General features: G+C 38.1%; 1 pseudogene across 1 annotated transcript in view; it reads right to left on the bottom strand.

The window, feature by feature from the left end:
- The window catches only part of LOC309602553 (dynein axonemal heavy chain 6-like), a 91,896-nt pseudogene that overhangs the window by 40,350 nt on the left and 26,977 nt on the right, over positions 1 to 24,569 (bottom strand). Inside the window, exons 13-22 of the transcript in view lie at positions 24,200 to 24,310; positions 23,361 to 23,386; positions 16,031 to 16,112; positions 13,939 to 14,063; positions 13,003 to 13,098; positions 12,111 to 12,282; positions 10,040 to 10,146; positions 2,446 to 2,662; positions 2,225 to 2,234; positions 1,598 to 1,833 (exon numbers count right to left, since the gene is read on the bottom strand). The product of the transcript in view is annotated as a dynein axonemal heavy chain 6-like (transcript). The remainder of the gene's footprint in view (positions 1 to 1,597; positions 1,834 to 2,224; positions 2,235 to 2,445; positions 2,663 to 10,039; positions 10,147 to 12,110; positions 12,283 to 13,002; positions 13,099 to 13,938; positions 14,064 to 16,030; positions 16,113 to 23,360; positions 23,387 to 24,199; positions 24,311 to 24,569) is intronic.

The following is a 24,569-nucleotide window of genomic DNA, read 5'->3' as shown; positions in this document are numbered from 1 at the left end:
ATGAAATTTAAAAAACAGTGATATAGAATTAGAAAACAATGTTTTAACTAACAAAAACTTGCATATTTTGAGTGATTTCATGTATAGTGCTTTGAAGTGATTTACCACAACAAGTGCTTCATAAAGACAACGGGCCTTTTTAAAAAAAAAAAAAAAAAAATTACTGTAGATGATATAATCTAAATATGTTAAAATTGGCTTTCTGCTTTAGGGCACCTGAAAGCTGAGGAACAGCCCTTGTCCTGAGGAGAATGAAGGATACCATATACAGAAAGACAGCAGATGTGCAAGCAGGGAAAGAGTTCAGAGATTACTGCTTCATAAAAGCATGAACCGAAGTACAGTCATCACCTCTCTAGTTTTAATTAATCAATGCAGATGTTTCAAAGGAAACTTCCAAAATTGCTTCTTCACTAGCACAAAGCACCTTATGGGTTTCTGATACTGAAATTTCAGGCAAGTCACAACAGGTCTGAACTCTCAAGACAGTCTGCTAACCAAAGACCTGGACTTTTGTTTTAATTCCCAGAAATTTCATTAATGTATAATCATGCTTGCCACAGAGTAGAAAATAAAAAAACTCCTTTTTTATACTGAAAGTTATGGAGTTAGCCCTTCTTGCAAGTTCATAAAGACATTTTAAAAAATGAATAGGTTTATGTGAAAACAAAAGACCATCCTAGTAACACTGGCCAAATCGTGAGAAATCGCTAACACAATAAACCGTGTGAACAAGTAACTCAGTCTTAAATACCAGAGTTTATGTATCTAAAAATACTTGGAGTATGTAGTTGATGAACAGGTAAACTAAAAAAATATAGGAAGCTTCAAGAAACAAAAACCCCACTGCTACACATATTTTAGAAAGGGTCTTTTATTCTCCATGGTTTCTGTTGTTTTGTAAAATGTGTATTGTTTACCATATCATCAATTAAAAGTTATGCCTGCCCTTTGGTTTTTAATGACAGTTTCCTGACAGAAAAGGTTTTCTTATCTTTCAGATGCTGGTTGTAACTTTTTCATAGGACATTATGTCAGTAGAGCCCCAAATAACTGCAAGAAAGTGGAGCTGAGTGCACACAGATCAAAGTGTAAGACTATTTGAAAATGTTATGTATGGAAATTCATCAAAACATGACAAACCAAAATTTAACAAACAACAATACATGTCATACCCATTTAATTTTTTGGGGTTGCTCTATCTTCTTGTTCTTATTTAGTCCTACAAATTAGAGAGGAAGCTAAGCCACAAAGTTGGCAGCTTGTTCTGAATGTCTGTGAAGTTCAGAAAGCCTGCATATCTGAGTGAGGCCAGTTAGATGTGCTACATATAAATACTGAATTTCTTTTAAGTTCAACGGTATTCGTCACAGGGATTTTGATCCAGGAACATCCACTCACAAATGAATGTAGCATAGTAAAAAAACATCTTTCATTTAAAATGGCTAGTGGGTATTTTGCTTGAGGAAAAATAAATATAGGATGAGTAGTATCTTTGCTAAGAAAGGTGTGGATAGACACAAGCTGCATACTAAATGTAAAGGTGACTGGCCAATAGGAAAGACACGAAAGCAATAAGAAATGTTGAACAGCTTACTTGTCATTTAAAAGAATACAAATAGCTTACATTACCATCATGACAAGAACTGGAGGTTTCATAAAAACTCCAATTTCAGAAATACATGGTTTCTCTAAGGAGTCAAAAGCCTTATTTACAACCTCTAAAGCTGGGAGAACTTCATCCAGGTTTCTCTGAGCATCTTTAGCTATTTCTTGAGTCTCTTCTGCTTTCACTTTAGCAATAGCTTCATCTTCCTGAACAACACAACAAACCTGAAATTAAATGTACAGTCAAGAAATATAAGAAATTTATTAGTGAAAATACTTCAGAAACTTCAGATTTTTTCCAGCTGCTGGTCCCAAATATGTTGAAATTTATTTTTGTAAACTTAGCAGCTACATCAGTTGCATGGTATGTAATAATTTCTGATTTCTGTAATAGCCTGCTATTGTAAAGCTCAGATTAATTTACTGAAGTTTTAATTGGCAAATGGACTTCATAATATATTTATTTTAGTATTCATTCTGTTAAGTGTTTTATCATGACTGATACTAGACATATCTTCATGTGAGGTTCAAAAAGACAAAATTGGATTAATTTGGAATTAGAACTCTCATTTGGAACTAGAACTTCTGCTCTAGCATTGTACTTTGAGTTTTACACCATAACACAACTATAACAGGAAAAAAAGGAATAGTATTTTTTAACATTTATTTGCTGATGGAGAAAAAGATATGTCACATAACTATGAAACTGTTGTTGTCATAATTGTTGATTTATTATTTATGGGTAATCTTTTCAAACTGCAGCAAAGGAATTGAAAAACAGTACAAAAACTGGAGAGAAAGCAAACAGATAATTACATTCAGAAAAATTACACTTACAAAAAAAAACTTGATAAGTAAAGCTTGATTAATTCTAGATATGAAGTGGATGTTGTATAATATTGTAGTCGGAGTTCTGTATAAAATCAAACTGCCATTTCAGTCACACTCATATGGATATCCATATTATAAATAGTTTCTCTTTCATATAATCACTGCCAAGATCAATATTCACCAAAAATGTCCTTGATACAGAAAGAAGTGCTTCTCTTGGTGACTGCAGAGAGGAGAAATTATCTCAAGAGCAGATCTTCTCATGTGCATAAGCTCAAGGAATATTTGGGTATCATGAAAGGTCCTAAAGAGGGCAAAATTCAGAATGCAAAATGCTACTGTTGGAGAAAAACTTTCTGTTTTTTGAGACATTCTTATTAATCAGCTTGCAAGAAATTAACAAGTCAAAAATATGATGTGCTACATAATCCTGGCTGACGTCTTGGGACCAAATATTTATTTATTCTGTTATTTACACAAGCATGTACATATAATTGATGTTGTTTGCTATTTGGACACCACAAACATTGCTGGATCACAGTTACCACAAATCAACAAGAACCAATCCATTGCACAGCGGACCTCAAGGGATGGAAATATTTGACATTGTGCATGAAAAGTTCTCTTCTGTAGGACTCATACACAGAATAAACAAACTGGATTAAGAAAGAATTGAAATATCTGTTCAAAGCAAGCAGAAATAGTCAAAATATGGTGGCAATAATAAGATCATCTACTCAGATGAAATCTTGTCCAGCTGATATTATACTGCAAGGAGTAGTAGAATGTTGGCTCATTGTTTAACAAGCTGTTTTTCATTGTCAGCATTTATAATTAGCCTTAGAAGCCACAGGTAAATGAATAGTTTTTAAAAATCTATATTGCTAAATTCACAAAAAACGTGCAGAGTAAACTCTGAGCAGACAGTATTTGATCATGATTTTTCATGTCCAGAAGATAATTGTCACCACTTGTTGACAGACAAAGACAGGAATGACAAGTAAGGTAGTTCCATAGTTCTATCATATTAAAAAATAATAGATGAAAAGAAAACATCAGCTGCACACTTTGCATCATGACTGAGATAGCCATGGCAAGTTTCTTCTAATCTTGTATGCTTGGTAGAATGTCATAACCATGAAACGTACAGTTGACCACCTCTGAGAGAATACTCATCTCCTTCCAAACTTCAGTGAGCACAGATTTCTTAATAACTCAATTTTCTCTTCTCTGAGTGGTTATTTAGACATAGCAAAACGATTTATATGATTTCAATGCAGGATAAACAAAATCTTTCATCTCCACCACAAATGTGCCATTTCAAAAATGACCTTGGTTCTCAATCTGTATCAATAACTCATTCAATAAAAATAAATTAAATGAAGAATCCTGTCTGTCCCAAGTATTTTTAAAGAAAGCTGTGAAAAGTACTTCTGGAATGAACTATTCTTGTATAATGTTATGCCTTATAATAATAACATGCATTCACATTGAAATACTTGGAGCAGTATCAGGGAGGACCACACATCAGAAGCAGAAACTCATCTTTTTGCACAAACTCAGGAACTGGTTTAACAACTTTCTTATTAAAAAAGACATTCGCACAGACTATATACTTTAATGACCTAACAGAGTTTTAATTAACAGTGACCATAATTCTGACATTTCTATATGTGTTTGTTGGTGTATTCACAATATATATTAAGAGCATAATGTAGTTGATGGTTTATGCTCTAGCTTCACTTGTTAAAATCCCAGTTTAAAACCCAGTTTAAATCCCCAGTTCTCTGGGTCCTGGATTTAAAGATGTTTGATTTCATAGTGTGCCACAACAAAAAAGGAAAGGCATTCTACAACATCCCATCTGGCTTATATCAGCTATTTCTCACAGGACAGGATGAGTCTTCCTCTGGAATGTATTTTTTCCCTTGACTGATTATAAGATGGTAATATAGAGGGGAGGCAGGTATTTCTTATCTGGACACCTAACTTTAGATGAAGTGAATCTCACCAAAATGCCTGATGTGTAGTCTGGCTTACAGCCACAGTCTGCCCACACTCAGAAATTGTTACCAAAAGGAAATAATTAATAATTGGCTCCTATATGGAAAAAAAAAAGATTACAGGTTATATTTCCGAAAGTATTACAATGAAAAACCTCAACTGTAGAAAAAGAACAAGTGTATGGTTCCATTTCCGTTACTCTTGGAACTGTAATGTATTAAATCAAGTAGCAATATGCATTTCATCTTCATCAGCCTGTGCCACTGGTTGCATGACACAGAGTTTATATGCAGAGGTTGTCAGCCTCAGTGCACAAAGTGATCTCATTTAAACATTTTGAAATGTTTAAATGTTTGAATTAGCAGAGGGAATTCATACGTGTCTACTGCATTTCAGTGCGTTGCTGTGGTATTTTTTAATTTGTAGTATAAGCTATAAAGTTCCCACTGTGAACGAAAGCCTCACAAAATAGGAAATGGAAAGTTTATATTGAGGCTTTCGACCAGCCTAGTCCCTTGAACATTAAATGAGAGAACAGTTTGTGACATACTTACACGATGCTTCTGCTCTTAGTCTGAGGGTTTGACTAGTTTTTTGGTTTAAGCATGGGAAGAAAGGTTTTAAACATGAAGACCAACAAACTTGGTAATGAGGTCCTCATTCTTCCTCCAAACATTTTCCTGACATTTACAGCCCCGGAAGAGGAAACAAACAAACATGTTCATAGGAAGATTGCATACCTAATCTGGTTTATCAAAGTAAAAGATATTTCTGTGCTAAATAATGATGTAGGAGCTTAATTCCACACAAAAGGGTGACATGAATCAAGCTTGTCTAATCATTTTGGTCTCCTTCCATGTGACATTTCCTAATATATCTGCTTGTACAGGTCAGTTTCCTTTAAAGAAAAGTACTTCGATTCAGAACTTTTTCCTTTTGGATTTAAGGAGAAACTATATTGAACTTCATTTAATCCAAAGGTTGTTTTCTGTCTTCTCTGCTATTCAAAATACATCATTGTTGTGGAGATTCCAGGAGAAAATTCTTGAGAAGGCTGAAGAAAAAGGAGAAACACATGGAGAAGCAGATTATAGCATATCAGCTTTGCTTTAGTATCCTTGAGATGTGGTCATTTTTGGTTACTTCACTATGTTTCTCAATAATCTTTCTACCGCAAAGCCTGCATTGACAAAATTAGCAATGCCTTAGTAGGTCCAGATTTCTACACTATTTTTCCACACAAAGGTTTCCCCTCACCATCTCTGCATGCCTTTTCTTGGGGATGCTGCATGTCCTTGAATCCACTGGTAAGGTGTTAAGATATCTAGATTTCACTGACTCTATCCAGATTAACTCAGGTGTCTCTGCAACATGTGCTTTTGTGTCCAGAGAATCAAGAAATGTGTTTTAGATTCATAGAGTGACTCTTCACTTCAGAGATAATTATCTTGAGTTCCTTGTTTCATGTTACTTCACCAGCTGAGAGCTCTTCTGTATGAAAAGCAGTTACTAGTTCTTGGTTTTGTTCCCTCCAACTTTTTTAAGTAGCACCTCTGGTCATTCAGTGCCAATCTATGCACATTTAATTTGTCTGTTGCTCGAAGCGTGATTAGTGTAGTTTGTTCCCAGAGGGCCATTGAGCAAAGCTGGAAAGCCTCTGAACTTTACATTTGGTTAAGCTGATATCAGTAGCCAACATTTTTGGAGAATTTACATTTTATGGATGAGACCCTTGAAAGAGCAGGTTCTGGAGAAGGATCATCAGAAAAGTAAAACATTGCCTATAGTACAGCATTTGGGTGTACTAATGACTTTCCAGTTCTGAACTTCTTTCTTAAGTCCTCTGTTTTGAACTACTCACTGCTCACTCAAATGGTAGCTTGTTTTATGTGCACTTTCTTACATTTATCTACATTTATATACACAGACACAGAGATATATAAATTTTCTTCCTTAGTTAAGAACACTAGTTCTCACAAGGTAAAGTGAGTTAATTTGTCTCTGCCATTAAGTTTCAGAAGTTCAGCCTTTCCAAATGATTAGTAATCATTCCTCTGATAATGCCAGAAAATAATTCAATTTTGACAGTAAACCTAGGTGACCTTTCTGAAATATTTATTTGCCTACTGAACTCCTTTCACTAAAACTAGGATATCAATATTCTGTCCAGACCTGACAGAGCACTGCATTCATCAAAAAACCTAGACAGTGGTCTTTTCAGTTATAAAGTAAATGTAATATCCTCCTCTTTTCAAATAAGACAAATAAAAAATGGATATAAGACACTTATTAGAATTTTGCTTTTACTTCTTTCAAAATTAGTATGATGATTTCCATGTGAAATCCCATCTGCTATAATCCAATCCTGGTATTTCTATTTCTCTTTCTTTAGGTCCGATACCTGCCTATCTAATTAATCCTTTTCAAATATATTGGGTAATTCCACAGAACAGAGAATATTTATGTCTTTCAAGAACTCCTCTATAACCAGGCAAGACTGTACAAACATGTGATTACCACTTGCAACAATGGAAACAGAGAAAGCAGTCACAAAAATTATATTAATAGCATAAATAATACACATTATATAATATATGGAAAACAGATGAAGAAAAAATAGCTGTTAAACATTAGAAAAGCATTTCAAACTATTAAAAGGGAGGGAAAAAACCCACAAAAATGCACAAAGCCACAAAACCCCCCAAACACATTCTTCACAGTTTTCTTTTTATGTCCACAAGTGATGAAGTCAGAGAGACTCGTAACGTAGCTTTCATATTAAGACAGTATTGCTCATGGAGTGCCTTCAACATGCAAAAGGACTGATAGGAGCCAAAGACAAAAAGGCAAGGGAGATTTAAAACGTGCATAAAAGGAAATTTAGAGTGGAAATGAGAAGAGATTCTGGAAGACTTGAATAGAAGTATGGTCACTAAAACCTTACTGATAGTACAAAAGATTAGAGAAGCTGAAAGGACTTTTGATATGGATAATCACCATAGATAACCGCTCCCCATAAAAATAATTTTATGGGTAGGTAGCATCCTAGATTTATTTTTTAAACAAGGCAGAGCTCCTGGGAAGAATGCGTACTCTGTATTGCAAGCCATGGGTATACAGCTATGCAGGTTCCACATTTAGACTGCAATTGCATCCAAGTCAAGCTGTCCAGGTGGCTGTCTGTAGAGCTCCTTGAGTGATCCCTGCACTCAGGCTGAGATGCTACTGTTTTCAGTAAATTACAACTATCTATCATCTCCTTCAGTTTTCGGTTACCACAGATTATATTTGATGACAGGTCTAACATCATTTGTTTTCTCCATGTCAGCCAGCTCTTCATATAGTTGATCAGCTTTTTCTGTTCCCAACAGAGTGAAAATTATGAAAAGAAAATAAAACTGTGGAAAAAATACATAAAGCAGGACAGTCCTGAAACATCCTACAATCTACTTGTTCACATTTTCAAAACTGGAAATTTAGCAACAAGCTTATAAGTATATTTATTTTTTATGTGCCAAAAATTCATGCTTAAAATACATGCTTAATTTTTCCAGGGTGTTTAGACCCTTACCTGCATTTTCAGTTTAGTTTTTCAGCTCATTAAAAGCTGAAAGAACTGACTGACTCTAATTACAATTAAGTTGCATTTCATGCCTCATTGTCTGCCGAATCACTCCCACAATGCAGCTCAAGTATTTCAGCTGTTGTACTTCTCAGCCTCTACCTATACATCCTTTCTTACTTAATTTTAACTTGCACACCGAATTAATTTTTACCTAAAATTATTTTTTTACCTAACTGCCTCCATAATGAGGTATCTTCTGGGACTAGGTAGAAAGGAATTCCTAAAAAGCTCAAGGGAGTTTCCACTTACAGAAGTCAGTCAAAGCAAAATAAAACCTTTGCCCGTGCAGAGAAGGGGAGAATGCAGAAACACTTACTTTTGTGAAAGGTGGTTGTCTCTGAAACGTTTTGTGATGGATAGTTAAGTGATCTGATCTAATTAAGTGATAATCGTGTAGCTTAAATTCCTTTTCAGCATAATTGTTTTGCTGAAATCTTTCATTTTAAGAAAAATTCTTTCAGGCTGGAGTTTGTCTCTAGTGTGAAAGAAGCAGTGTCAGTCACTGATCCCTTTGTTGCTTGTTCCCTTGGAGCTGAATGATCAAAATGTTTCTTGCAATCTACACTCCCATGGGACCTGTGAAGGGACAGAGAGGGTAATTAGTTCTCCCTGTTATTGATATCATCCGTGTATATCTGCCAAGTACTTACTGACTTACTTGAATTACCATGGGATCTCACTTCCCTGTCCAAAAAACCTTATTGAAGGGGAAATAAACTCATTTCAGTCATCTGTTCTACAATTAAGATGTAAACTGTGCCTTTTTCAGCATCTCAGTACTTCTCTAGTCACCAGTAAAGCACCATGAGGAAAGGTAATGTCTTTTATTAAATCCATTGACATTACTGAAAAATGAGTAAGCCTTCAGGGACAGGAGCCCAACTTTGGGCTCTCCCTGCATGGCTGAAAGCATACCTGTGGATTTTAATTAAAACACTAATCGGTGTAATAAAAGTTACTACCTTTTCCTATAAAATCTGCCTCATTCATATCCTTAGGCTGTGGGTACACAGGCAGTATTGTCTAGTCAGCATGTTATTTCAGTTTGTGGTGTTCCCCACACTTGCCCTGCTTCCTTCCTACTCTCAATATTGCTTGTGCACCACACTACAAATCAAATCAGGAAACAAGAAGTATGTTAAAAAAAAGTGGAAATATTGTGGATTTTTGTGTTGTTTTGTTACTGTTTTTGTGGGAAAGGGGGGTTGTTGAATGAGCTTACTGTGCAGCTCCACAAACAGGTACCAAGGAACAACTGGTGTGCGCTGGAATCCGTGAGAGCTGACAGGAAGCTGGAATGTTTTAAGACAGCATTGTTACTGGAGAAGATGCACCATCAAACCCTTGCCGTTGCTGCTACAAACACATTATTACTACTAGCAGCCCAAAAGTGTTAGCAGCTTCCTCTACTGTAAAATAGATTAGCTAATTCTCTGACAAACAGACTCTCAAACAGAAGATAAACTTCTGCTTATCTCTTCATTTCCAGAATTTTTAAGAGGTCCTCTTAAGTCTTTAGGTCTCTAGGGCTACAATTACAGTGTTTTATGTAGTTCAGTCTATTTACAAGGGGGAACTTGCTTTTTGACAGACCACAGCTGGGCAAAACTCTAATTTTACTAATACAGACATTTCATAACATGTGCTAAAGAATAATTTCCCTGCTAAATGTAAAGGCCTATGTCCCAATGGCTTGTGAACACATGCAGCTTCACTTGCTTCCATTTTCCATTGTTTCAGTTACATCAGCCATTTTAAAATAATTATTTTTATGATACGCTCACCTTAAGAAAGTCACAAAATATCATTGGCTTACACACAAGATATTCTGGGATTCCAAACCATTTGGCTACAAATCAACATTCAAAGTTAGACAGGTTTGTGTAGGACATATTTGCATACCCAGTGCAATACAAATAAAGTGAGCTGATTCCCTTACTGTCTATTTCAGACGGCATAGGATGGAAATACTGCTGGTCTCTGTCGTTGATGAGGTGGTTGTGGAAAAATCTTTGGCTTTTGTGACAACGAAGCCTGCATTTGGTCACTTCGTACTACAGGATCACAGTGGAGAACACCTATGTAAAAAAGAGATAGAGTATTTTATTGGTTAAAATCAGAAAGTTTCATTCTATGCTAACATAATCTTTAAAAATCTTTAAAAGTGGGAAAAGAATTTGTCAAGTCCATTCATAAAGCCTTATTGGCAGTCAAAGTGTTCAGTAATCCAACAGCATCAGAATACAAATAAAAAAGAAGCAGAATGAAGTAAAAAGTGAGACAAAAAAATCACGCAGTGCCTGCAAATGTCTGTGGCAGAAAACACAGGAAGAATAGTGCCAAAGGAAGAAAAAAAAGATTCTGAAATGCTAAAACATTAAGTCTATGAAAAATTCAAATTCAGAAATGAAACACTTTTAATCCTCCTTTACTATTTCTCTATCACTTTGAATGGAATTAAGAACTGAGATGGAATGGCGCAGAAATTGTAACTGGACAGAGTGGACTGTTAAAAGTGAAAACACGAAAAAAGGAAAGGGAATGTTGATGTGTGTTTGCCTTATTAACATTATTAATTTCAATATTACAGCATGCATATGTTATTGACCAATGTTTTCAACTTACCTCATAAGAAGAGCTATTTAAAATGTTTGTGATGTTTATAAAAACACATTCTGTGCACAAACTTAAGCAGGGAGGAAAAACCTGCAATCTTATATTTAGTCATGCAGAGTGGATGTCTACAAAAATTTTTCTTTTTCTAATCCTGGCAAGGGACAGATGATTCAAAGGAGCAGTAAGTTCCCTTAAGATATGTATCAAGCCCATTTGTATGTTACTTTAAGAAAAATGTCCTACTGAATTTCAGCAACTCCTCTTTTAGTGACATGAAGCACAATGGATTATTTTGATTAGTTTAGTTGGGAGAACTATCCATGTTACGTAAAGTAATAAAACTGGTCTATCGTAATAGTGTCTGATGACTGGATGCACTATGCATCCCACTGGTAGATCATAATTTGAATGAAATATTATTAGTTACAAAATATTATTAGTTACAAAATATTACCCATATTGTTCTTTATGTCCACTGTTCCTCTAGCTATGGGAAAAGTAAAAAATGAAGAACCCATCATTTTTCAGTGTGACTTTCAGAATTATGGGCATCTCAGCTAATTTACACTGACTCTTCTCCTTTATGAACTAAATAATCATTGTTCCTGCAAAGTAATGTACTATATGTAAATTACTTATCACTTGCAGTATCCATTGCCTTTTCTTTTTCTCTTACCAATCTGGACCATATTTCTTTGGAAATAATATTTTACATCTGGTGGGAACAAACTGCAGAGGCAGAATTAACTGAGAAAGCAAACAGAAGGCAGAATCAGAAAAGGAAACTAGAAGCCTATGCCTTCTCTTTAAAGTATTCACTGTGTGTACTCCCATGTCTGTTGTAAAGTAAATGAGGGAAAAATGAATCAAAAGGGGTTGATTAATTTGGTTTTCAGGCAACACATATTAGATACCTGAGGTTTTCAGGCAACACATATTAGATACCTGAGCAGCTGAAGAAGAAAATGAGCTAAAGGGATAGAATATGAATATATATGAATATATATGCCCTATTATCTCTGCAAAACAAATGTATTTACACTAATTTATACATGATCCTTTCAGGTTAAGTGTTTCCTCTGCATTTGCCTTCTTTTTACACCTTTTGGAGAAAAAAAATAAATGTGGAAAGCCATAAGCTTCTTTCATCTAGTCTGCAAGCAGAGAAAGAAAGACTAAAGTACAAGAGTGATTAACTGAAAATCATTTCCCTTGTCCTAGAAAATTCAATTACATCAGAGGGGGATTCAATTACATCAGAGGGGGAAAGAGAAAAAAAAAGGTTCTGAAGATGCAATCTGAAGATGCAATCATGAGAAAGTGGAGCACTGCAAAGGTCAATGCTAGATAGCATAGTGCCCTTAATTCTCCTGACCAACTTAACAGAGTGCTAGAAAGCATCAGGTTAAGAACAACTTTATCTTACCTTGAACACACTTTGACAAATCACATAAATTAAAAACGTAACAGGATTTTTCTGGTGCTGGGAGAAGACCAATACTCACACTTCGATAAATTTCCACAGCAGCATACACAAAGTTTGTTGCAGTCTGCTTTCCCGCTTGAGCAAATTCTGCCAAGAAGCCCTTAAGGATAACCTATGTACAAAGCAGAAGCAAAAGAATGAAACACACTCAAAATGCAATATGCAGGAAATTTACTTTGATCATCAAATAGCTGCATTGTGCTATCATTTAAAGGAATCTCAGCTGAGAAGTTTAACATAGCAGAAGACACACACATTAACCACAAAACTGTAGTGAATAGATTTAAGTGTTAATTTAAGAATTATGTTAGTTGAGTTTAGGAATTTAACTGGAAGGTGCTTGCACTTGGTCTTCTAATGCAAAGTCAGACATCTACATGTGAAAGAGATTGCGTTTGCAGGGAACAAATTAATGTCTGTGTCAAGAGGGAAAGGGCTTTGGGAAAGGGCACTTGAGTACTTTGCACCCCACCTCCTCTGAGCTGAAAAGTTGTCTATCTCCAGATAATCTAGGCAAAGCAAGTAGATGTAAGAGCAGCCCCAGAACAAGGCAAATACATGATGAGGTCTGCACTGATCCACTGGAGAGATACAGATCAATTCCTTAACTTTCTTCCTTACGTCCAAAAGTCTCACACTCTGTTCCCTACCATGGAATCTCCTTGGCTGAGGTAAAAAATAGGCAGAAAAGAAGAAATGTGGAAAGAAGGGTTGAGACAAAAATAAATGTGAAGGATGAAGGGAAACAGAGAATTTAATTATATTGCAATATGACATAGTACTTTCAAGATTATTTTCTCCCCCTTACGGTAAAATATAAGTTCCTACTGACTTGAAAAAATTGCTTCAGGCTATGTTCTGAAGGTGTTAGAAAGCACAGCAGAGCGATTTGTGCTACAGAACCACCACTGACAGGCCATGAACCTGCCTTGGCAGGGGAGAATTTCCCATGCTTTCACAGAGATTCTGGATGGGTCATATCCACCCCAGACAGATCTGTGTTGTACAACATAGAACACCCAGTGGAGACTTCTTCAGTCAATTGCAGGAAAGAGGCAGTTTTAAAACACACTACCCTCTGCCTTCTTCTTCCCTGTAATCAAACAACTGTAAGTTCTTTAGTGGCTTTGTCCCTTAGAAATCATTCCTGCCATCTTCAGTAAACAAGCGATGACAAAAAAAGGACTGGAACTTTAATTCATAAAATTGGTTTGCGGTGCAGACAGAGGAACAGACACTAAATAATAAACTAGGAAAAACTGCTCGATAATAATAGTAGAATCACCATTTGAAGGGAAAGGCTAAATTCAGAAACTGACTCCTCTGTAATGTACGTCATTAAGGACTGCTGAAAAGCAGTCCTGCTGCCTCAGTCCCTGGGATGGTAGAGGTCAGAAGGTTCAAATACATACTTAACAGTGTTCCAATGAGAATGCTTCAAGGAGGAGGGATAGGTGGTATCAGAAAGAAACACATCCTCCTCAAACAGAAGTGATAAACAATACAAATGCCGTTATGAAAAGTGAAAGTTACAGAGTAGCTGAGATCACATCCTTACTAACACTCAGCCAAGGGAAAAAATCTCTGAATTTTGGAAGATAAATGCAAAGAAGAGGAAACCCAAAATTCGTGTTATGTTTAGAAACAGTAAAAAGTAATAACCCTATAACTGTATAGAAGCATGGAATCCAAATAACCTTACCACATTCACTATGTAAAAATAATTTAGAAGCTGAGATGACCTTTATTTCTTTCCAAAAAAGTTTACCCCTGTCATAGACACCTCCAAAATCTGTACAAGCATCTCAGGAGGAGTGTAAGAGGCATAATGACCCAATTTATGCATGTTTAAAACCTCCACATAAATAACAACTCTTTCGTTTCCTGGTGCACCTAGGAAATAAACAAAAAATGAATGAATTAATAGAGAGAGATTCCGTTGCTTATAGTTTCCATTTCTGAAATTAAAATTGTAGATTTGGAATAACACTTTAAATTTTTGTCTAGAAACTGTTTACAACAAAGAACAAAAGCTTTATTATTGTTGTTGTTTAACTTCTTAGGACCTCTGAAGTTTCCATTATGCAACAGGGTGTAGTTTTAGATCAAAGGAATACCAGCCTGCAGATCTTGTCATGATGCAGACATCTAGGTAAAGTTTTATTCACATTCTCATGCTATGAAACTCAAGAATGAAACCTACCAGGTCAGTAGAAAAAACTATTTTCAGTGTGCATCTGAAAGAAAGAGTAAATTAAGGATAGCTAGGAGAAAAAAAATCAGGTTTTCATGGCATTTCATCTAGAAGCTGAAAGAGCTGCTAAGTACTTAAATCAGGCAAGTAATTTATATCCATCACTCTTAATCATAGATAACCTCAAGATGAACAGAAATTTTCTCAGTGTTTGTTACATTCTCTAGTTTAAAGTCTTAGTAAATCATGGCAAGACATTTTACTATCCCAGATATCTTAAGTGTTTTCTATAATCTAGTAATGCCAAAGAAACCACACTTCAAAAAGAGTTTTGGCTTTCAGAAAAGTCCACAATGGTTAATTTCTGGAAGGAAAAATTCAAATAATTCAAATAAATATGTATTGTTTCTTCACTGCTATGGTTCAATATTTTGCCCTCAGGGTTGTCAGAAGAGAAAGAATATATGGGGCAAGAGGATTTGACAGATTTTGAGAAGCACAGCTGACCAATGAAAGATTTTATTAGTTTATTAGTAAAGGAAGTAAACTGCTGTATACTTCTGTTTCTTTCTAGCTGTGTTCCTTGAGTTCCCCAAAATGTCATTCATCTATTGTTTATTTTACACCAACATGTTTTTTATGGGCAAGTATTTGCTGTTTGGATTATGTAGTGAATATACTTTGTGAAGAAAGGGATGTTTGCATTGCAGACAAAAATATAAATATATTTTGAATAATAATAACTTATTTATTTTTAATAATTTTTAAAATTATTTATAATTTAAATAATAAATAATGTATTAAAAGTCAGTTTACAGCTCAGCAGAAGAGTCTGTAGTTCTTCAGTAGTACTGGCAGGGGCTAAGCCTGGATATTAATTAAATACGGATAGTGTTTATTTCTATCACTGTTACTAAGTTGGCTGACAGGCAATATACTACAACAAACACAATCCTAAAATAAGTTTTTAATGTCAGACTATATGAGTATGATTGAGCAATGCATTATAAATCATACTGGTAATAATTTTTAAAATTTTTTCATATCGCAAGCTCTGTGTTAAAATAAATTTGAAATATGAGATATCTCAATTTTGTCTTCAGCTGTAAACCTAAAAGCACTATATCTGTTAAATTGTAGAGCTGAAGTTTCATTTGCTATATTACCATTTAATAGTAACTTGACCGTGAAGCTAATTTTCAAAGTCACTATGCTGCACAATATGTCATGAGAATCAGTGAACCATAGAATCACAAAGTAATTCAGGCCAGAAGGGTCCCCCCTGAGATCTTGTATTCCAACCTCCTGCTCGAAGCAGGACTAATCAAATTAGGTTTCTTGTCCAGTAGTGTTGAGCACCTCCAAGGATGGAGACTCGACAATCTCTGTGAGAAAACTACTCCAGTGTTTGCTCACTCACACAGTAAAAAAAACCAAAACCAAAACCAAAAAAACTTTATATCCCCTGAATCTTCTCTTCTCCAGGCTAAACAAACCCTGTTCTCTCAGCCTTTGCTAATATGTCAAGTGTTCAGCCCCCTGGCTATCTTGGTGGCCTTCCACTGGACCTAACTATAGCATGTGAAAATCTGCAGCAGAAAGTATTTCAAAATATTGCCATTCAAATAAAGAAATAAATAGGAAAATAATTACCTCAAATATGTTTTTTTCTTCTCTATTTTGGATTCAATAATCTTGTGTTCTTGATGATGTCTGAGCAGAGAAATTTAGATAAATTGGCACATAGCCTGTTTATCTTGAATTTGCTGTAGCAGTCTCTAAAGGACCGGTACCAACTACGGTTTTGTCCCAACATTGCCACTGTAGCGCCATCCAGCATCACGCTTTGAGAAAACCCTCTTCTCCACAGTTTTGAGAAAAACAACCTCGTGCGCCTGCGCAGGGACTAAAGGCGCGAAAAGAGCAGAGGTGGGGACAGCACGCCCTCCCTCCCTCCCCCTCCTATTCTTTTCCTCTCTTCCCTTGCCTCCCCCCCTCCCTCCATTCTCTTCTCTCCCCAAATAAAAGTAAAAGATTGTATGACATCTGACCGATTCCAGCGTCTTAATCTCATCCTTGGGATCGTATTGAAACCTCCCCCGACATTGGATCGGGACATTTAATTGGCATCACGGACAGGATCCCTTGAGATGAGAGTGTCATACAACCTTATGGTGTGCTGAGTGATTGTGTGCGAATGAGATGCACAAAGAAGTACGAAGCGAGTGCGGAGTTCCAATCCACGGTTCTGCTCTCCTGCGAGGGAAGCAGCCGAAGACGAACGAAGCACAAGGAAGGAGTGGGTGTTGAGACCTTTGCACTGAAACTTGTGTAGGAGTTTGTGATTTGAGCTCCTGAGGGTGTATAGGGGAGACCTGAATTTTATAGTGTGACCCCCTCAGGATGATATCCCCTTTGTAGGCTCTCCTCTGTCTTGTAGTAGCATACGGTTTGGCCTCCTGGGAGTGTATAGGGGGAACTTGGATACTGAAGCGTGACCCTCTCGGGATGACACCCCCCTTTGTAGGAACCTTTTGGTATTTGTGTTTTGGCATCCTGGGAGTGCATAGGGGAGACTTGGTTTTTCTAAGGTTTGACCCTCCCGAGATGAACTCCCCTTTGTAGGACATGGCCGCCCAAAAGGCAGGCGATTCTTGTGAAGAGACAGAGAAATTATATGAGATTTTAGAAACATATCGCTCTAGCCTCTCACCCCCGGGACGAGATTGGGCACGGGACCACTGGTTCCAACTGCAAAGTGTTATGGACCGAATAGCGGTCTTGCATAAAGAAGCTAGAGTGAAGAAGGGGAAAGGGAAAGCTATCGTTTGTGCTGTGCTAGGAGCATGTCTGGCAGCGGTGGTGGAGGACAAGAAACGAGTGCCCTGCCAGTCGGAGCCTGTGGCCGCTTCGTTGCAAGCGGCGATAACACCGCTGCGAGAGCAATTACTAGAGACCAAACGGGCGCTAGAGGAGGAAAAGCACCAAAATATGATTTTGAAGGAGGAGCTGAGGGTTCAGCTCCTGAGGGAGGCAGACACCCTCGCTGAGGCGGAGGTAATGCTGGAGGAGAACGGGGTACGCCAAATTTATCCCCAGAAAGATTTAAAATGATTAAGAGAGACTGCGGATAACCCCTCCATATGTGCCCGCTGGTAAAGACAGAATACATATATGAAGACAACAGCAACAACCGTCCCCAAGTTGTCACTAAAGAAATCCCCTTTACCGCCACCGAATTGGCCAAACTATGAAAGGATTTTGCTAGGACGGCAAGGGAATCTGAAACAGAATATATGTGGAGGGTATCCTTGTCGGGGTGGACGGGACGGGACGGGATCATGCTATCAGAATAGGAAGCAGAGGGGTATTGGGGCCCCGGCGTCTTCCTCACAACGGGCGATCGCCGAGCCCCGTGGTCTCTGACCCAGAGGGCCGCATATTGGGCAGGGGGGCTGAACCCATTAGGGACGGGGGATCCCCTAGCTATAACTGGTTCCATCGATCAACTATTAGAAAACGTACAGAAGGTGGCATGCCTGCAAATGATGTATGACTGGGAACTTAAACCAAATCTAAGCTCCCTGATGTTACTACCGGTAGACCCTGAGCAACTGACGCCACTAATAAGAGGACTCCCCGACTCGCTAAAACCTATTGGGATCCAATTGCAGGGGAGAATTCAAAATGTGCCTCGCGAGGAGCAAATCGCAGCTGCCCTGGAGGGAACGGTAACCCCTGAACAGCGGCAGTGCGGGAGGAATGTGTGTACCTGGGGGGAGATAGCTCAGGAACTAATAAACTACGGGAGGAAATATGGGCCAGTAGGCAGGACTTACCAAAAGGTAGAAACTAGGGCCATGCAGGCAGCGGAGCGGGCAAATAAATCGCTGGCTTCTTCGGGGGGTGAAGCCCCGACCTAACAAAAAGGGAGAAACCCCCATTCCCACAAGGATTGTGGCAAATGGGACTGCAAAAGGGTGTGCCCCGAGACCTAATGGATGGGCTCCCCACCAGAAAGTTAAAGATCCTGGTGCGGAGGTGGTCTGGGCAAGGACCCCCTCCCAAACCGAGCCCACTTTCTGTGCCGGCATTGGACAGGGAGGAGGGGTTTAAGAAGGATGAAAAGAGTGGCAGGAAACTAAAACCTCTGCCCCCTCAGGGTGAGGAGGGAGGCGGAGGGTGGATGTTTATCAAGACAACTCACCTGCAATAATAAAGGAGATCTACTAAACCCCACCAACCGGGATGGGCCAAGCGGGTGGGGGAGGCAGTGGCCAATGTCAATAATCGCTGGGGTACAAACGGGTGCATGAAAATTGCGGCATTTTGTCCACAAGCCCCAACTATGGTACCTGTCTCTCGAAACCCCAGTTCCCCCAGTGCATCATCATACTCTCCTGGCCAGCCGGTTCTGGTTGAGCTTCCCACCGTGGGAGCTGTGCCTCTCATATTAGATACCCCCCTAAACAAATACACATGGAAAGCGAAGGATACCAGTGGGAGAACCCACAAAATCCACACCAAATGGATTATTCCCTCCTTCTAACCCAAGGAGCGAGTTTTGTTCCTGTTTCTGTTTTTTAAGGGCGGCGGTGGCGCACGCGAACACTCCTTCCATTCCTCCACCCTCAAGACCCCCACCTCGGTCCCCAACGAAGCCTGAGGCCACCAAAGACCCAGCGGAAGATCATCAGACTCGAAGTGGTGGTGATAAATTCCTCCTTCTCTCTCTCTCTCCCCCTCCTATTCTTTTCCTCTCCTCCCTTGCCCTCCCTCCTCCCTCCATTCTCTTCTCCCCCCAAATACAAGTAAAAGGTTGTACAACATCTGTCCGATTCCAGCGTCTTAATCTCATCCTTGGGATCGTATTGAAACCTCCCCCGACATTGGATCGGGACACAGTCCCTTTGCAACTACAGACATAAGAAAGAAATGTAAAATTATTAGCAACAACTATAGCATATTTCCAGCTGTGTATAGTTACATGCATGGACTTTATACTTCATTATGCAATAGTGTATACAGTTAATTAAATAATTCAAAGGAATGGAAGAAGTGAAACAGATGCCAACCCTTTCTTCTGCTTTCCAGTTCACCTTGCAACAGGCTATTATACTACTGCTCTCCACTTCCAGAGAGACATAGTAGCATGAAACAATGTACCTAGGATATTTCACATTGCACCTGCAATGCCTGTTGCTTAGGAACAATGAATTACCATTTATACTCAGCAACCAGTTTACCGGTTTAGACTCAGCAAGCTTTTTTTACCAAAACCACATATTCCAGAGGAAATAAAGCTGATAAAGATCTATAGAATAACTTGATTCCGGTGTATTTTCTTAAAACTAAATTGAGTTTAGTTGCTATCTCTACTTTACTATTTTTTTCTTCTTGATGTTTTCTAAAATCATGTGTGGCCACATGATGCTCAGGCCTGTATCTTGAACGGACAGTCAGACTAACAGAGTAAGATGCATGTACAGAGAAAATCATTGTCCATGAGAGCACTGCTTTGCATGTGCCAACATTGAATTTCCTCTGCCATGATGTTACACTTTCTTAGGAGTTGTAAACTCCTGATTACACCTTTCTGACATACTTTTCTTATTCTGTCCTTCTTAATTCTACTCTCCAGAAATCCAGACAACTATCTTCCCTTCAACTTTTAAGATCACATTATTAATGTACTAAGGATCAATATCAATACCTGATAATTTTGAAAGACTCCACTGTTAAATAAATACTCCTTGCTATACTTTTTTAGTTGCTCAGCCAGTTTCCACCAAACACAGATGTATTCATATATCACTTAACTGGAATGAACATCAAATGGAACTCACTGTGCCAAGAAGAAATCTAGCTACTAGAAACCAGCCTGCTGGACTGCAGGGAGTGAAGAAGGCTCGCTGCTATGCATGTATTCCTGGGAAGTCTCAGACAGCATAAGGAATGCACAGCTGGCACCCAGCTCCCCTGAATATCAAGTCACTTCCCTTCAGCAGAATAAAGATTTCTGTGCAGGACACACTGGTGGCTCTTAAACTGAACTGAATTCTCTCAGTGCCAGGAGGCACACAAGGTGCGAACATCGTTCTTCCACTTCGATCGGTCTGCGGCTGCGTGCCGTGCCGTCAACCTCCACCATCCGATGCCAGGTCGTTTTTGGATGACCCCGCTTTCTTCTTCCCTCTGGAGTCCATCCAAGGGCCACAGTGCAGTCAGGACATGACCGATCCAGTTCCATCTCCTCCTCCTCACTTCGTTACCGATTTTCTCCATCCCCGCCATTTCTGATGCTCATCGTTTCTGCAACTTTTTATTTTTTTTTCCAGGAGGAGGTAGTTGGCCTCCTGCCCAACCCCCATGACTTGGAGGGCCAGTGGTTTTTCTGTCAGGGTGGCCTTCCCTTAGGCTGCGTTGGTTCACGGCACCTTCTTCAATTTTATCCGGTGCACCCTCCAGAGAGGGATCCCCTATCCACCACCCAGGGGATGCGCCTTCTAACCGTGCAGCCCCAGCCGAAGGGGTGGCTCTTAAAGGTATCCCTCAAAATCTGCAGTGCCACCGTGACTTGTTTTTTCACCTATTTCCCTATTACTGTCATTGCTGAGACTAGTACTGTTGGGCTCTGCCAAAAAGATAGATGTGGTGAAGACTAGGCTGGGACTCCTGAGTGTGAGTGCGTGACAGAAGATGAACACTTCTGTACCCTTAAGACTTGGGCAGCAACTGTTTCAGTGCTCAAAAATACCAACACACACCAGCAGACCTTCCTACAGCTATGAGATAATCTGAGCAGGGTTTTGAAACAAGAGAAAGCAATATGTGCTAGGGAAGAGATACATCATAGAGGGGCATAAGGATCCAGAAAAATATCATGTATTTTACTGATGGGTAGAATCACTGCTGTCACATTATAGCAGCTAGCTAGCAATAAAAGGATATACAAGTATAGGATGAATTAAGGATAATTATAAAGTGATTGCATGGCAGGTGAATGTTCTCAAAAAGAAAAAAACCATGATGAGCACAGCAGTATCCTGGTATGCTACTGCTCTGCATTTTGATTAATCACTCAGCACCTGAAATGTGAAGTTACAAATGTTGACATAAACTATGCATTTATAAATTGATAGCTGTATAGGTGAAAGTGAATATACAACATACAGCCAATAAAGAACCAGGCTGTGAGGCTTAAAAACTAACATAGGACCTCTAATGACTATAGGTACCTGAGACATGGTATTTCAGTAAGAAAATAATATTCCTTTTGTTATTTCTTTTGACCTATTACTTTGACCTCTCAGATTTCTGCTCCATTGGGTCACCAGGTTTCTTTACTTTGAGCCTTGGGGTTTTCCTCAGACAGTTGTCTCGCAAATATATCAAAATCATCCCAGTAGTATTCAGTTTAATTTCCACCCACTGACCATGAGAAGCAGAAAAAAAAAGTAAGGCAGATAATGGTATGTAATTTTCAGTACCCCAGTGAGGAATAAATATTGGTTAAAAAGTATTTTTTACAGTATTTTTCTGCAGAGCACCATTTGAAAAAGGTCCAGCTGTCATGGATGAAGTGAACTACTTCCTATCAACTGCAAGGCAAGTATGTTAAGTAAATCATCAAAGGCCAGGGCTAATGAAATCAAAAGCAAAAAATAAACCACTTAAGAGTTCCCCTGAATATTTTCAGTCCAATTCCACAATTTGGCATACAGATTTGCTCAGAAAAGCATGCTTGTTTTCCCTGATGCCTTGGAGAGGATTACACAGGACCAAGAGCCTGCCTGGAATGATGTTTTAAAACCTACACAAATCAACAGTTTGAAATTGACAAATGCCTTTACTTGTGCTATAACCCTCCTTGTGATTGAAGGACAGCAATTAGAGTTATAGTCTACCCTCAAATTATGAAATCAACAGGGAAGGGTTTCTCTGAAATGAAAACATAAACACAGCAGGCAAAGGAAACAGCTTTTGCACTGTAGGTCTCAAAGAAGTGGAAGCTTCTGTTGGGTCCTCCTCCCCAACATACTGAGACCGTTTTGCCTCCGCTGACATCAAAGGACACCAAGAAACCACCACAAGGTGTGCAATCATTTCTGTATCACAACTTCCTTTGCAAGAACATTTAGGGGAGGTGCAAGAACTAAAGTTCCAAGCACCTTTGACTAATTTCTTCTGGCACTAAAAGAGTACATGGAAGATGCTATTTAAGACAGCCGTTTCCAACCTTGAGTGCACTCACTGTGGAGGGAGGCCTGGTGAGTGCAAAATCTGAAATCAGATCTGACCTAAGGAAACACAACTAATACCTCTCCATGTGACAGTTTTTTGAAATTTTTAATCTGTCTGAAACTAAGCTCACAATATATAAAGTTAGGTCTTCAGAAAATGAGAAATTGTTGATATTTCTGTGAAATGTGATTTGGCCACTAGTTTTAGGAAGGAAATCATCAAGCTAGCAACAGAGTCTGAATCTCCTCAGGCACAAACAAGAAGTTTAATCATGTTTCTGCCTCAGTGTTTTTATACTGGCTACATGCCTTTCGGGTACTAAACTGAATTAGGTATAATCCTTCCAATCAACCCTTTTGTTTACAAACTAAACCTGATGGTTTTAGGAACACTGCAGACCTTCAAATCAGATTAAGTCAGTGAAGCTTTTTCTGAAGCAGTGCATAATCATGATTCCATGAAAAACTGATGAAATGTACAAGCAAATGTCAAAATTACGTAGCAAAACTAATTCAGTCATTTGTTATCTTTTCAGAGTTTAAGTTAGTCCTCTCAATCACTTTTACATGTTTTTGCACTGCAAGAGGGTTTTTTTGTGTGTGATTTTAAAATGAAATGGAAAAAATATCAGGTGCAATTGTGACATTTCTGTCACTTTAAACAACATGCTAATGAGCTGCAGACAGCAGTAAAATGCTTAGTCTTGTGAGGCAGCCAACACATGCATGACTACGAAGCTCCAAATTGCTTACACAGGAGTTCATCTTTGTGGACAACACTGTCAAGCACACAGACAGATGCAGAAAATTTATTATGATACTGAGACTCAAAGCAGATAAACATCAGAATGAAAGCTCCTTCCTACCATCTTAGGAAAGACCTAAGCCATCAGTCAGTTCCTAAATGAGGCTAAGAGAGGGAGAAGGTCAGGTATTTCTTCCCTTAATAACACAGGGATGTCACAAACATTAACAATAAGAGCAGTGAATAGCAGTCATTTATTAACATCCGATCAATAGAAGAGATAAAAAGTCATCTTGCCCCCTACTGCACTTTCTTCTAAATAAAAAAGATATTGTGTTAAAAAAAAAAAAGAGTGGGAGCTGTCTTATATGCATAAGCAATTTTTAGAAAATTGCAATGTGAACAATTTGAGCCATACTTTTTTTAATAGTCAGCAAAATGACACTTCCCTGACACAGAACTAAATCTACTCTGAATTTCAAAATTCTGATCGAAACCTGGTGCTAAAGAAATGATGGAAAAGTATCCAACCTTCCTAAAAGTACTTATTTTTGACAAAAATAATTTTCTATTCAAGTTGCTAAAGTAATAAAAAAGATATCAAACTTGAAAAAGTAAAGACCGAAAGGACTGGATAGATTTTCTCAAAGTTACCACAAACAGAAAACAGTGCCAGACAGGGTAGTGTGAGACAGAAATGCAACTCTCTTCCTATCGAACAAGTTAAGCTAAACAGTGATACACGTTAAACTAAACTTAGAGTAACGTGTAGTAGTGTTTTACTATGGTAACATTTATAGCATGTTTATGCAATCAGAAACAAAGTATTATATTTAAAAAAAAATGCCTGAACAATAGTGTATCATCTTCTGCAAGAAACTTTTTAAAGTTAGAGTCTCTTAAAACCCTTAATAAAATCATATCTTCATTCAGATCTGAGTTTTCTCTCTTTCATGATCTAGAGAAATAGAACAAAAAATAACGAACAAAGATGACTTAATTTTACTTAGTTGTTTAGACTTACATGCACTATTATTTATAAGTGTTTAATGGATTACTTACGTACCTAGTGAATGGATTAAATGTCAAAATGTCATGGAATAAATGGATATCAATGGATTAAATGTCAAAGTTGTTATTTATTTGGATTTGATATTTGATTTGATCTGATTCTATTCACATCCTCACATAATAATGCTGTAAACAGCTAGAAAACC

This window comes from Platalea leucorodia (genome assembly GCF_965183815.1).
Source record: "Platalea leucorodia genome assembly, chromosome: Z".
Lineage (NCBI taxonomy): Eukaryota > Metazoa > Chordata > Aves > Pelecaniformes > Threskiornithidae > Platalea > Platalea leucorodia.
This window is presented reverse-complemented; position numbering and strand designations above follow the sequence as displayed.